Source organism: Misgurnus anguillicaudatus, chromosome 19 (genome assembly GCF_027580225.2).
Source record: "Misgurnus anguillicaudatus chromosome 19, ASM2758022v2, whole genome shotgun sequence".
Classification (NCBI taxonomy): Eukaryota; Metazoa; Chordata; class Actinopteri; order Cypriniformes; family Cobitidae; genus Misgurnus; species Misgurnus anguillicaudatus.
The window spans coordinates 50,591,386-50,603,616 of NC_073355.2; the positions used below are offsets into that span (position 1 = coordinate 50,591,386).

The following is a 12,231-nucleotide window of genomic DNA, read 5'->3' on the forward strand; positions in this document are numbered from 1 at the left end:
GTCAAACACACAGAGAAATCACTCCATGTGTGACAACTGAAATCTTCATGACATAATGTTGATGTTGGTGAAAGAGGAGCTTGAGAAGATGACAGATCCACAACCATGCAGAATAAAGGATGAAGATACTGAGGAACAGATAGGTTGGTTTTTATGTTTCAATCATCTATCCTTAATATGTTATTGCATCTCACTGAAATTTATTGACTTTGTTTACAAAGACTTTGCTTTTGGGATTCTCCTCCGCCCTACCTTGTTACACTTGAGGTGTTTTTGGACAAAATGACCGGCCTACAGAAAATAGTTTATAACCAGGGTCTTCTAATGTCTCAAACAGAAGAGATTTAAAAAAGATGTCCAAACAAGCACTGTCTGTTTTAAATGCAAAGCACCAATTAAAGTGACAACATGTAGCTTTTCAACCTTCATAATAAATGTTCAAGACCCTTGTGATAGTACATCGACTTTAAATAGTTTGAATGACATGTCTACCATACCCTGACGGGGTCTGTATCGCTTTTACTCGTACTTTAAAACTTATTTTTTTGGGTAGTAACCAGAGCTCAAAAAAAAAAAACTACAAAATTCGACTGCTTTACGGCATACGTCACTTCCTCCACTTCCTCAAAAAAAAAAAAAATTACATGAATTTTGCTGGAGGCTACTTAAGGAGTGTAGAGAGCAATTTCTATTGTGTGACTCTGTGGCACTGTGTTAGTGTCATGGACCTATGACAGGGGCGACCTGGGTTCAATTCCCCTTTAAGGCAATTTTTATATAAACTCACGATCTAGATTCATACATAAATGCAATCTTCTTTATAAATTACGGTGATTATCTTGCATATAGTTCCCTGTATTCAGATGCTGCATTCACGTGTTCACGTATTTACTTTTCTTTTACTGTCTATGGTATTAACATTACAATCCAGGATGCTATAGCAGTCAAACTTGCTCAAACTCACACAGTGTAAAACCAAACCCTATTCATTCACCAATCAGATCCGAGCGTTTCTCTCTTCTTCATTTGCTGCGTTCCGCTGTCACTCACGTGACGTATTACAAAGTGGCAGACCTAAACACATCGGTTTACTTGGATTTGGAGCGTAAAATTTCACACAAAAGAGAGGAAAAACAAGCACCATTGCAGAAAATCTTGGTGGCAAGGGAGAGAGGGGCGATGCAACAATATTTGTTTCGAAAAGGCAAGGAAATACTTCTGGTCGTTTCTCAACTGGAAGGCTGCAGCCTCCGGAGGTCAAATATGCAGGCTGCATACGTCATCAAGCCTGGCTGGTTTATTAAGGTAAACTGAGCATTACATTCGCAAGTCATAAGCACAATTTACGATTAACTAAGTATAATAGTCAACTTTATAATTGTTAATATTCTGAAATAAGACAGTCTTGGTGACGTATGCAGCTTAGAAATACGACATCCGGAGGCTGCAACCTTCAGATTGAGAAATGGCTTCTGCCACGAGTTCCTCATCAGAAAGTTGTAACATGACTGCGTTTCTCCCTGATGCCTCAAAATATTGTTCGTTTTAAGGGTTTAGTTTTTAGTTTAGTTTTAAGGTTGGCCACTTATTTTCCTTTGCGACAATGGTGCGGTGCATGGCCCTCTAGGGGCGCTAGGTGTGAAAAATACATGTCTAGCGCCCCCTAGTGGCCAAAAAGTTCCGCGGTGTGCCTTTAAATAGCTCAATTTAGCGACTTGGATTTGATAGGGCAGTGGTTCTCAAACTGGGGGCCGGGGCCCCCTGAGGGGCCACGAGACTGTGCCAGGGGGGCCCCAGTTTTATGACATTTTATAAAATAAATTAATTTATCATGAGTTCTGTGCAATTAAACCTAAAAAGGCTACTAACAAACAACACTACTTTGTATCATTCAATATGTTTTGTTTAATTAAAAGTTGAGTCTTAGAACAGTTTTTTTGTCATAAATTTTCTTTGGGGGGCCGCGAAGGAATGCGCCGTACACAAGGGGGGGCGCACGCTGAAAAAGTTTGAGAACCACTGTGATAGGGAACAACACAATTGTAAAATAATTTTCTGACTGTGCTTTGTGATCTTCTACCTTCACTTTAAATGGGCGATCATTTCTGACCCGAATCACCACAAGTGTGACTCTGTTTCATTTTGTACACTATAAAAAATCTGTAGAAATTACAGTGTTACTTGCAGCTGTTTGCCAGTAACTTACTGTAGATTTAAATGTATGCTTTTACCTGCAACAGTTTGTTCAAAGTTAAATCAAATTTAAATATTAACGAATCTTTATCTTTACAGAATAAAACTATACAATAACAGCCTCATGCAAAGCATTCTGGGAACCAGAAATCATCATCAACCTTTTTCTGTTTTTTGCTTCAGATTTTGTTTCCCAGAATGCTTTTCTTGATGCTGTTATTTTAGTTTTAGTCTGTAAAGACAAAGACTTATAAATGTTTAATGTTCATTTAACTTTGAACAAAATGTTGCCAGTAAATAACATACATTTAAATCTACGGTAGGTTACCAGCAACCCAGCTGCAATAACACTGTAATTTCTACAGATTTTTATAATTTTTAGCAATTTAAAACAAACTTCCTAGTTCAACATTAAATTAGACTAGTGTGATCAACACTATATTTAATATTCCCAAATTATTCACAGATAGGTTTGCAAAGGGGTGGAAAGTTTCCAATATATTTTCAGAAACTTTCTTTTGGAACTTAATCTGGGGAATTATGGAAAATTCCAAATTGGAATATAATACAAACTTAATAGGAATTTATGGGAATTATTTGGAAATGTATATCATATGTCATATACAAACACAAATAAACGTTTTGTTTGGTCATAAGCAGACATGCATGCAAGATTTTACAATTTTTAAAAATGACGTCTTGACTGATTTATTGAAAGTAGAACTTTAATCGATTCTTTCATTAGGAAACACAAAAGCATAATAAACATTATTATAGTAATTATAATAATGCCAGCTTACATTTGAGGGGAGTTTGATTCCAAAACGCAATAAATCCATTTTGACAAATTTCGGTAAAAACTTGTTTTCTATACCACGAACGTGACAAGATGAAAACCACTATTTTCTGTAACAAACTTTCACATAGCATCTTTAGGTTATAAAAACAAAAAAAAATTCAAATCCATAACTTGATTCTCAAAGATTTATTATAAAAACGAATTATTTTTTCCCAAAATGCTTTAAATCTATTAAATCAATAGCCTGTATAAATGTGCATTCATCTTTGCCATGATATATTCATTTAGTTGACTAGTTGTACACACTGATTAAAAATATAAACATTAATATCACTAATCAAAACACTTACTTTGTCATATTAAGAACACTGTCATTGCTGCGGTTATACTTCACGCCGTCGCTTAACATTTTTCAAAGCGATCAGCTGTAAAATGTTTTGGTCCTGCTTAGGGCTGGGCACGAGTACTCGATTGCTCGAATACCCGAATGTAGCATCGATGATCGATCATGAAAACGATGATCATGTGGGTTTATTTATTTATGTATTATGGATATGGTGGTATTTGGCTAGCTGGTTAGCATTACAAGTGCATCTGATAGTGAAAACTGGGTCTGGAGATGCGTGTTTGACGTCGTGTCGAGCTACGCAGACCGGCGTATGACGTCAGTTACGTTACGTCAGTCATATGCAAAATGTACAGCGCCGTCGAAAGTTCAATGGGTTATCATCAAATATCAAGAGATACCAGAGAGCCATACGAGCATCTTGGGCGGGTAAGGGACGACGTCATGACACAGCTAATCGCTAAAATGATGGCAAAGACTTAAAGCTGCTTAATGTTATGAAGCTTGTGCGTTGACTGGACGTGTTTAAAAGTGCGCTGTTTATGATGCACATCCACAAAGGGAGTTAAACTTTCTGTACATAACTTAGTTGAAAACTTAGATGAAGTCTTGCATTTTATGCAGACAGATGCACGTTGTACATTTATGTTGTATAAAGGCTTAATATTATGTAAAGTGCGTCATGTAGAAAGCACTTCGGTTTGTGTTTATTAGGGCCCGAGCACACAAGTGTGAGGACCCTATTGTTTTTGCTCCGTTTATTATTATTATTATTAGGGCCCGAGCACACCAGGGTGTGAGGACCCTATTGTTTTTGCTCCGTTTATTATTATTATTATTAGGGCCCGAGCACCGAGGAGCAGGCCAGAATGGCCTGCACCGAAAGGTGCGAAGCCCTATTGTTTTTGCTCGAATTTATTATTTTTTTTTTTTTTTTTTTTATTTTTATTTTTTTTAACACTTTTGGGCATTTTGGGTGCCTTAACATACTCGAAAACTCTTGAAATTTGGCAAAGACGTCAAAGTCGTCCGTCATTGCAGAAAACCAAAGGCTGGACAACGGGCGTGGCACAGGGGCTCTGTAGCGCCCCCTGTAATGCAGAAGAAACCATTGATGCACAGATCGGGCAAAAATGTACGCACATGTACGAGAATTGGTATGCTTATAAATCTCATCAACCCGAACAACTTTCGCCCTCTAACATTTAAGCTCCGCCCAACAGGAAGTTGGCTATTTTGCATTGTTTAAAAAATGCATGCGGTGAACTTTTAAATACTCCTTCTAGGGGATTCATGCGAATGACACCAAACATGGTGATCATGATGTCGAGACATTGTACTTGCTAAATTGCGAAGGGATTTTTGATATCTCGAACGGTCCTGCCATGGTGAGGCGACAAAGTTGTGGCGAAATCAGAGAAACAGGAAGTGTCTAATATCTAAGGCAAAAAAATTCTTATTGTTATGCCAAGCGGGGCGTTTGTTCGTGTGAAGATTCCGATCGCATTGATGTGCCTATTGTAAGTCTCAGGTATAGCGCCACCACCAGGCGCCAGGAAGTGTGTCAGTCATGAACTGTTAAATACTTCTCCTAGGGAATTCATACAATTGACACCAAACGTGGTGAACATGATGCTGAGACATTGGACTTGCTAAATTGCGAAGGGATTTTTGATATCTCGAACGGTGTTGCCATGGCGAGGCGACAAATTTATGGCGAATTCAGAGAAACAGGAAGTGTCTAATATCTAAAGCAAAAAATGTCTTATTGGGATGAAACGCAGTGTGTATGTTCGGCCAAGGATTTCGATCGCATCGATGTGCCTATTGTGACTCCCGGGTATAGCGCCACCAACAGGCACCAGGAAATGTGGCAGTCACAAAAGGTGGATTTTTTGACAGTTCCATGCGATGTTCTTTTAAATACTCCTCCTAGGATTTTCATGCGATTGACACCAAAAGTGGTCAACATGATGCTGAGGCATAGTAGATGATAAATTGCGAAGGGATTTTTGATACCTTGAACCCTGTTCCCATGGCAACACGTCAAACTTTACTTTCATTTTCAGGCATATTTAAGCATTGGCATGCACTGTGGGTGGCTTAACACGCTCGAAAACACTGGACATTTGGCACAGTCGTCAAAGTCGTCGGCCATTAGGTCTGGGTAAACGCTGGAACACGGGTGTGGCAGTAGAGCTCTGTAGCGCCCCCTGTAATGCAAAAAAAATATTGGTGCACAAATCGGGCAAACATGTACGCACATGTACGAAAGTTGGTACGTATATAGATCTCATCAACCCGAACAACTTTCACAATCAAACCTATTAGCTCCGCCCCACAGGAAGTCGGCCATTTTGGAGGGTTAAAAATGCATATTGTGAACTTTTGAATACTCCTTCTAGGGGATTCATGGGATTGACACCAAACATGGTGATCATGATGTCGAGACATTGTACTTGCTAAATTGCGAAGGGATTTTTGATATCTCGAACGGTTCTGCCATGGCGAGGCGACAAATTCATGGCGAAATCAGAGAAACAGGAAGTGTCTAATATCTAAGGTAAAAAATGTCTTATTATGATGACACACAGAGTGTTTGTTCGTCTGAAGATTCTGATCGCATCGATGTGCCTTTTGTGAGTCTCGGGTATAGCGCCACCACCAGGCGCCAGGAAGTGTTGCAGTCACAAAGGTTGATTTTTTGACAGTTCCATGTGATGTTCTTTTAAATACTCCTCCTAGAATGTTTATGTGATTGACACCAAAAGTGGTCAACATGATGCTGAGACATTGTAGATGCTAAATTGCGAAGGAATTTTTGACATCTCGAACGCTGTCAGGCATGTTTAAGGCTCTTTGCGCGCTTAGATTAGCTTTAAATTTGGCACACACATGAGAGTTGTCGGCTGTTAAGTGTTGACAAAAAGGTCAGATAAAGGCGTGTCTATTTAGTGGCTCACTAGCGCCCCCGTTTGTCTAAAATGTGGGGTTTCTTTTACCTACAGTACCCAAATTGGTCAGTAGCAACATGAAATAGTCCACTGATATTTACCCACTTGATGCACGTGCCCACTTTGCGTCGTTTTCTCGGAGGCACCGTGTAGCGGTAAAAAAACGTGCGAGGGCCCGCCATTGCTGCTTGCAGCTATATTTTTTCTTCTTCTTCTTCTTCTTCTTCTTCTTCTTCTTCTTCTTCTCCGAAATGGATCGCATTTTTGAGGGCCTAAACATACCCGAAAACTCATGAAAATTTGCACACGCGTCAGAAGTGGCGAAAATTTACATGTAGTATAGGTGTCAGAAGTGGGCGTGTAAAAATGGCTCGATAGCGCCACCTGCAAAATTTCAAAAGAACAGCCCCCCCACTAAGAAAAACGTACAGATACGAAATTTGGTAGGGTCATCTATGACCCCAAGACCTTCAAAAAAGTCTCTTGGAGCTAAGCTCTAAACCCCACAGGAAGTCAGCCATTTTGAATTTTCTCTGTCATTTTTTGACATTTCCAAGCGTCGTACTTTAACGAACTCCTCCTAGAGATTTTATCAGATCGTCATCATATTTGGTCAATCTCATCTAAAGGCCTTTGCGATGTTAAATTGCGGAGATCTTGACTTTTCGTTGGAGGGTGTGTCCGTGGTGGCCTGACAAAGTTAAGTGTTTTCGCCATGAAACAGGAAGTTGTTATAACTCAGGCATACAATGTCCAATCTGCCCCACACTTCACATGTTTGATAAGAGTCTTGACCTGAACACATTTCAATGCCAATATTCAGCTTCAGTCATAGCGCCACCTAGAGGTAGCAGGAAATGCCATGTTTTACGCTGTGATTTACTGCTTTTAGAGATTTAATAAAATCATCATCATATTTGGTGAAAATGATTTTAAGCCCTTTGCGATGATAAATTGCGAAGATCTTGACTTTTCGTTGGAGGGCGTGTCCGTGGCAGCCTGGCAAAGTGTGATGTTTCACCATGAAACAGGAAGCTGTTGTAATTCAGGCATACATTGTTTGATCTGCTCCAGACTTCACACGTTTGATAAGGGTCCCGGCCTGAACACGTCAATATAACAATAATCATGTACCGTCATAGCGCCACCTGCTGCACACAGGCGGTGTGGCACATCAGTTTCCCTTTGAATTTCCACCTGTATTTACCCACTTTAATTCAAACCCCCCTGGTTCACTGCTTTACTAATGCCATAGGGTAGCGGTGCACATGCGTGCGAGGGCCCTTCCATCGCTGCTTGCAGCTTTAATTATTATTTATTCTTCTTCTTCTCCAAAGTGAATCGCATTTTTAAGGGGCGAAACATGCTCGAAAACTCATGAAATTTTGCACACACGTCAGGAGTGGCGAAAATTTACATGTGGCATAGGCGCCAGAAGTGGGCGTGTAGAAATGGTTCGATAGCGCCACCTGCAAAATTTCAAGAGAACAGCCCCCCCACTACGAAAAACGTACAGATACGAAATTTGGTAGGATCATCTATCACCCCAAGACCTACAAAAAAGTCTCTTGGAGCGAAGCTCTTAACCCAACAGGAAGTCCGCCATTTTGAATTTTTGCCTTGATTTTTGTGCAAATTTGGTAATTTCCAGCCTTCATACTTTAACGAACTCCTCCTACAGATTTAATCCGATCATCGTCATATTTGGTCAATCTCATCTAAAGGCCTTTGCGATGTTAAATTGCGGAGATCTTGACTTTTCGTCAGAGGGTGTGTCCGTGGCGGCCTGACAAATTTCTGCATTTTCGCCATGAAACAGGAAGTGGCTCTAACTCAGGCATACAATGTCCAATCTGCCCCACGCTTCATACGTTTGATAAGGGTCTTGGCCTGAACACATTTCAATGGCAATATTCAACTTCACTCATAGCGCCACCTAGAGGTAGGAGGAAATACCATGTTTTATGCTCTGATTTACTGCTCTTAGAGATTTAATCAAATCATCATCATATTTGGTCTGACTGATATTAAGCCCTTTTCCTTGATAAATTGCGAAAATCTTGACTTTTCGTTGAAGGGCGTGTCCGTGGCGGCCTGGCAAAGTGTGATGTTTCGCCATGAAACAGGAAGTTGTTATAACTCAGGCATACAATGTCCGATCTGCCCCTGACTTCACACGTTTGATAAGGGTCCAGGCCTGAATACATCAACATGGCATAATTCAGTAACACTCATAGCGCCACCTAGAGGCAGCAGGAAATACCATGTTTTACGCTGTGATTTACTGCTCTTAGATATTTAACCATATCAACATCATATTTCACCAGTGTAATCTCAAGACCTTGTGTGATGATAAATAGCAACGACCTTGACTTTTCATTAAAGGGCGTGTCCGTGGCGGCCTCGCAAAGTATCGGTAAATGAATCGCATTTTTGACAGGCTAAACAAGCCCAAAAAGTCATAAAACGTTGCACACATGTCAGAAGTGGCGAAAATTTACATGTGGCATAGGCGCCAGAAGTGGCCGTGTAGAAATGGCTCGATAGCGCCACCTGCAAAATTTCAAGCGAACAGCCCCCCCCCCCGCTACGAAAAATGTACAGATACGAAATTTGGTAGGATCATCTATCACCCCAAGACCTACAAAAAAGTCTCTTGGAGCGAAGCTCTAAACCCCACAGGAAGTCGGCCATTTTGAATATTTGCCTTGATTTTTGTGCAAATTTGGTCATTTCCAGGCTTCATACTGCAACAAACTCCTCCTACAGATTTAATCCGATCATCGTCATATTTGGTCGGTCTTATCTAAAGGCCTTTGCGATGCTAAATTGCAGAGATCTTGACTTTTCGTTGGAGGGTGTGTCCGTGGCGGGCTGCCAAATTTCGGCGTTTTCGCCATGAAACAGAAAGTGGCTCTAACTCAGGTATACAATGTCCAATCTGCCCCACGCTTCACATGTTTGATTAGGGTCTTGGCCTGAACACATTTCAATGCCAATATTCAGCTTCAGTCATAGCGCCACCTAGAGGTAGCAGGAAATACCATGTTTTACGCTGTGATTTACTGCTCTTAGAGATTTAATCAAATCATCATCATATTTGGTTAGATTGATGTAAAGCCCTCTGCGGTGATAAATTGTGAATATCTTGACTTTTCGTTGAAGGGCGTGTCCGTGGCGGCCTGGCAAAGTGTGATGTTTCGCCATGAAACAGGAAGCTGTTGTAATTCAGACATACATTGTTCGATCTGCCCCAGACTTCACATGTTTGATAAGGTTCTTGGCCTGAACACATTTCAATGCCAATATTCAGCTTCAGTCATAGCACCACCTGCTGCACACAGGCGGTGTGGCACATCAGTTTCCCTTTGAATATCCACCTGTATTTACCCACTTTAATTCACATCCCCCTGGTTCACTGCTATACTAATGCCATAGGGTAGCAGTGCACATGCGTGCGAGGGCCCTTCCATCGCTGCTTGCAGCTTTAATTAACCCTTGTTTCACTTCATCACGCAGCTATTCCTGTCAGAGGTTTCTGTTAAAAAACATTTAATTCATTAATAATCTAGTATGTGTTCATTGTTCTCTCATAGTTTATTCAAAATTAAGTTTTATTTGAGTGTTTTTAATATAAATATTTTCATTTTCACCATGATGTGTACGCCCCGCCCCTTTGATTGCCCCGCCCCCAGTTAATCGAGTACTCGTTCTTCAGACCTATGGATTCATCGAAATGAAAAAATGACATAAATGCACATCCCTAGTCCAGCTCGATTTTCATTGACTTTGAGTGAAATAATGAAACATTTTTCATAAGATCCCCTGGGGTCAATGTGTTATCATTATGTTATCAGTAGATGAGGAAAACTAGGATTCCGTGTACTCAACGTGCTGCCATTGTTTGTTTACATTGCATGGAATGGTGCGCTGTAATCTGTGGAGCGGATTTATTGACAGAATAACACGGCGGATATTGGATTTCGCGTAAAATTAAGAATTTACTTTTAAATACTGACCTGATATAATACTGATTCTGGCAGTAACTAATTTTTTTCAAAAATGGCGTTTATTGCGTTTTGGAACCAAACTCTTCATTTAGATTTAGTGGCTAAGGTAGCTACTGTATAAACGCCAAACTGTATTTTGGTATTTGCAAGTTAAACTATAATACAATATAACTTTCTTGACTTGATGTAGTCCTTTTTTAATTTCAGGGTGTGTGTGTGTGTGTGTGTGTGTGTGTGTGTGTGTGTGTGTGTGTGTGTGTGTGTGTGTGTGCGTGCGTTTGTGCGTGCGTGCGTGGTCATTTTTAGACACTACTTTTAATTATCTCACCTAAATGCAGGGCCGGCTCTAGCCCTTTATGCTCTTATGGATAATAAAATTAAGTCTATCCCTATCCCTATCCCTATCTCCCTATCTCAAATGATAAAAGCAGTTGTTTCTGGCATTTCAATTTACCTTCAAAATGACTAATTACTTACAATCTGATAGAGAACAATGTTAAAAACACTAAATTTAGACTACTTGGAGGGCTTTCACTGTCATCTCTTTGAAAGTTTCATTGTTCTGCTTATATACCTATCTCAGTCCTGCAATGGGTACATTAACATCACATAACGTGTCTTTTGAGAGAAAATCTCAAACTAACATGTTTTTCTGACTGTGTCTTTATTTTTATGTTCACAACACAAACTTGTCAGCATCTGCTTTCAAACAAGCTAACCGTAAACAAGATGCCCCCTCCACCATATTTCACAGTTGGGATGAGGTTTTGATGTTGGTGTGCTGTGCCTTTTGTTCTCCACACATAGCGTTGTGTGTTCTTTCCAAACAACTCAATTTTGGTTTCATCTGTCCACAGAATGTTTTGCCAGTAGTGCTATGAAACATCCAGGTGCTCTTTTGCAAACTTCAAACGTGCTGCAATGTTTTTTTGGACAGCAGTGGCTTCCTCAGTGGTGTCCTCCCATGAAGTCCATTCTTGTTTAATGTTTGCCTTATTGTAGATTTGACAACAAAAATGTTAGCATGTGCCAGAGATTTCTGTAAGTCTTTAGCTGACACTCTAGGATTCTTCTTCACCTCATTGAGCATTCTGCACTGTGCTCTTGCAGTAATCTTAACAGGACGACCACGCCTAGTGAGTGTAGCAACAGTGCTGAACTTTCTACATTTGTAGACAATCTGTCTTACTGTGGACACATGGACATCAACGCTTTTAGAGATACTTTTGTTGCCCTTTCCAGCTTTATGTAAGTCAACAATTCTTGATTGTAGGTCTTCTGAGAGCTCTTTTGTGCGAGGCATGGTTCACATCAGACAATGCTTCTTTAGAACAGCAAACTCAAAACTGGTGTGTGTTTTTATTGGACAGGGCAGCTTTAATCAACACATCCAATCTCATCACATTGATTGGACCCCAGGTTGGCTGACTCCTGGCTCCAATTAGCTCTTGGAGAAGTCATTAGCCTAGGGTTTCACATACTTTTTCCACCCTGCACTATGAATGTTTACATGTTGTGTTAAAAAACATGAAAACGTGTAATGTTTGTGCGGTATTAGTTTAAGCAGACTGTGTTTCTCTATTGTTGCGACTTAGATGAAGATCAGAACACATTTTATGACCAATTTATGAAGAAATCCAAGTAAGCCCAAAGGGTTCACATACTTTTTCTTTCAACTGTATTTCTAACCAGAGGTTCAAGACCACTATCATAAAACTGCCCATCTTCTCCAATGATAGCTTTGTATAATCGTGCCATAATTTAATATGTAACTTAGATAGATAAATATTGCAATAACCAGAGGTTGAGGCTCATCTGATTTAGAGTGGTCAGACAACATTTATATGTTACTCTAAACAGGAAATACACCATTAGCCTGCATGCATCTAAATTAACTTAAACTAATGGCAAGTGCTAGTTGGATCAACA

At 40.1% G+C, this 12,231-nt stretch overlaps 3 protein-coding genes across 3 annotated transcripts in view; 1 reads left to right on the plus strand and 2 right to left on the minus strand.

The window, feature by feature from the left end:
• The window catches only part of LOC129422851 (uncharacterized), a 469,570-nt gene that overhangs the window by 129,413 nt on the left and 327,926 nt on the right, over positions 1-12,231 (minus strand). The gene's annotated exons all lie outside the window — the stretch shown is intronic.
• Positions 1-12,231, minus strand: part of LOC129422214 (uncharacterized) — a 240,539-nt gene that overhangs the window by 51,236 nt on the left and 177,072 nt on the right. The window lies entirely within an intron of this gene.
• The window catches only part of LOC129422142 (uncharacterized), a 104,441-nt gene that overhangs the window by 18,283 nt on the left and 73,927 nt on the right, over positions 1-12,231 (plus strand). The gene's annotated exons all lie outside the window — the stretch shown is intronic.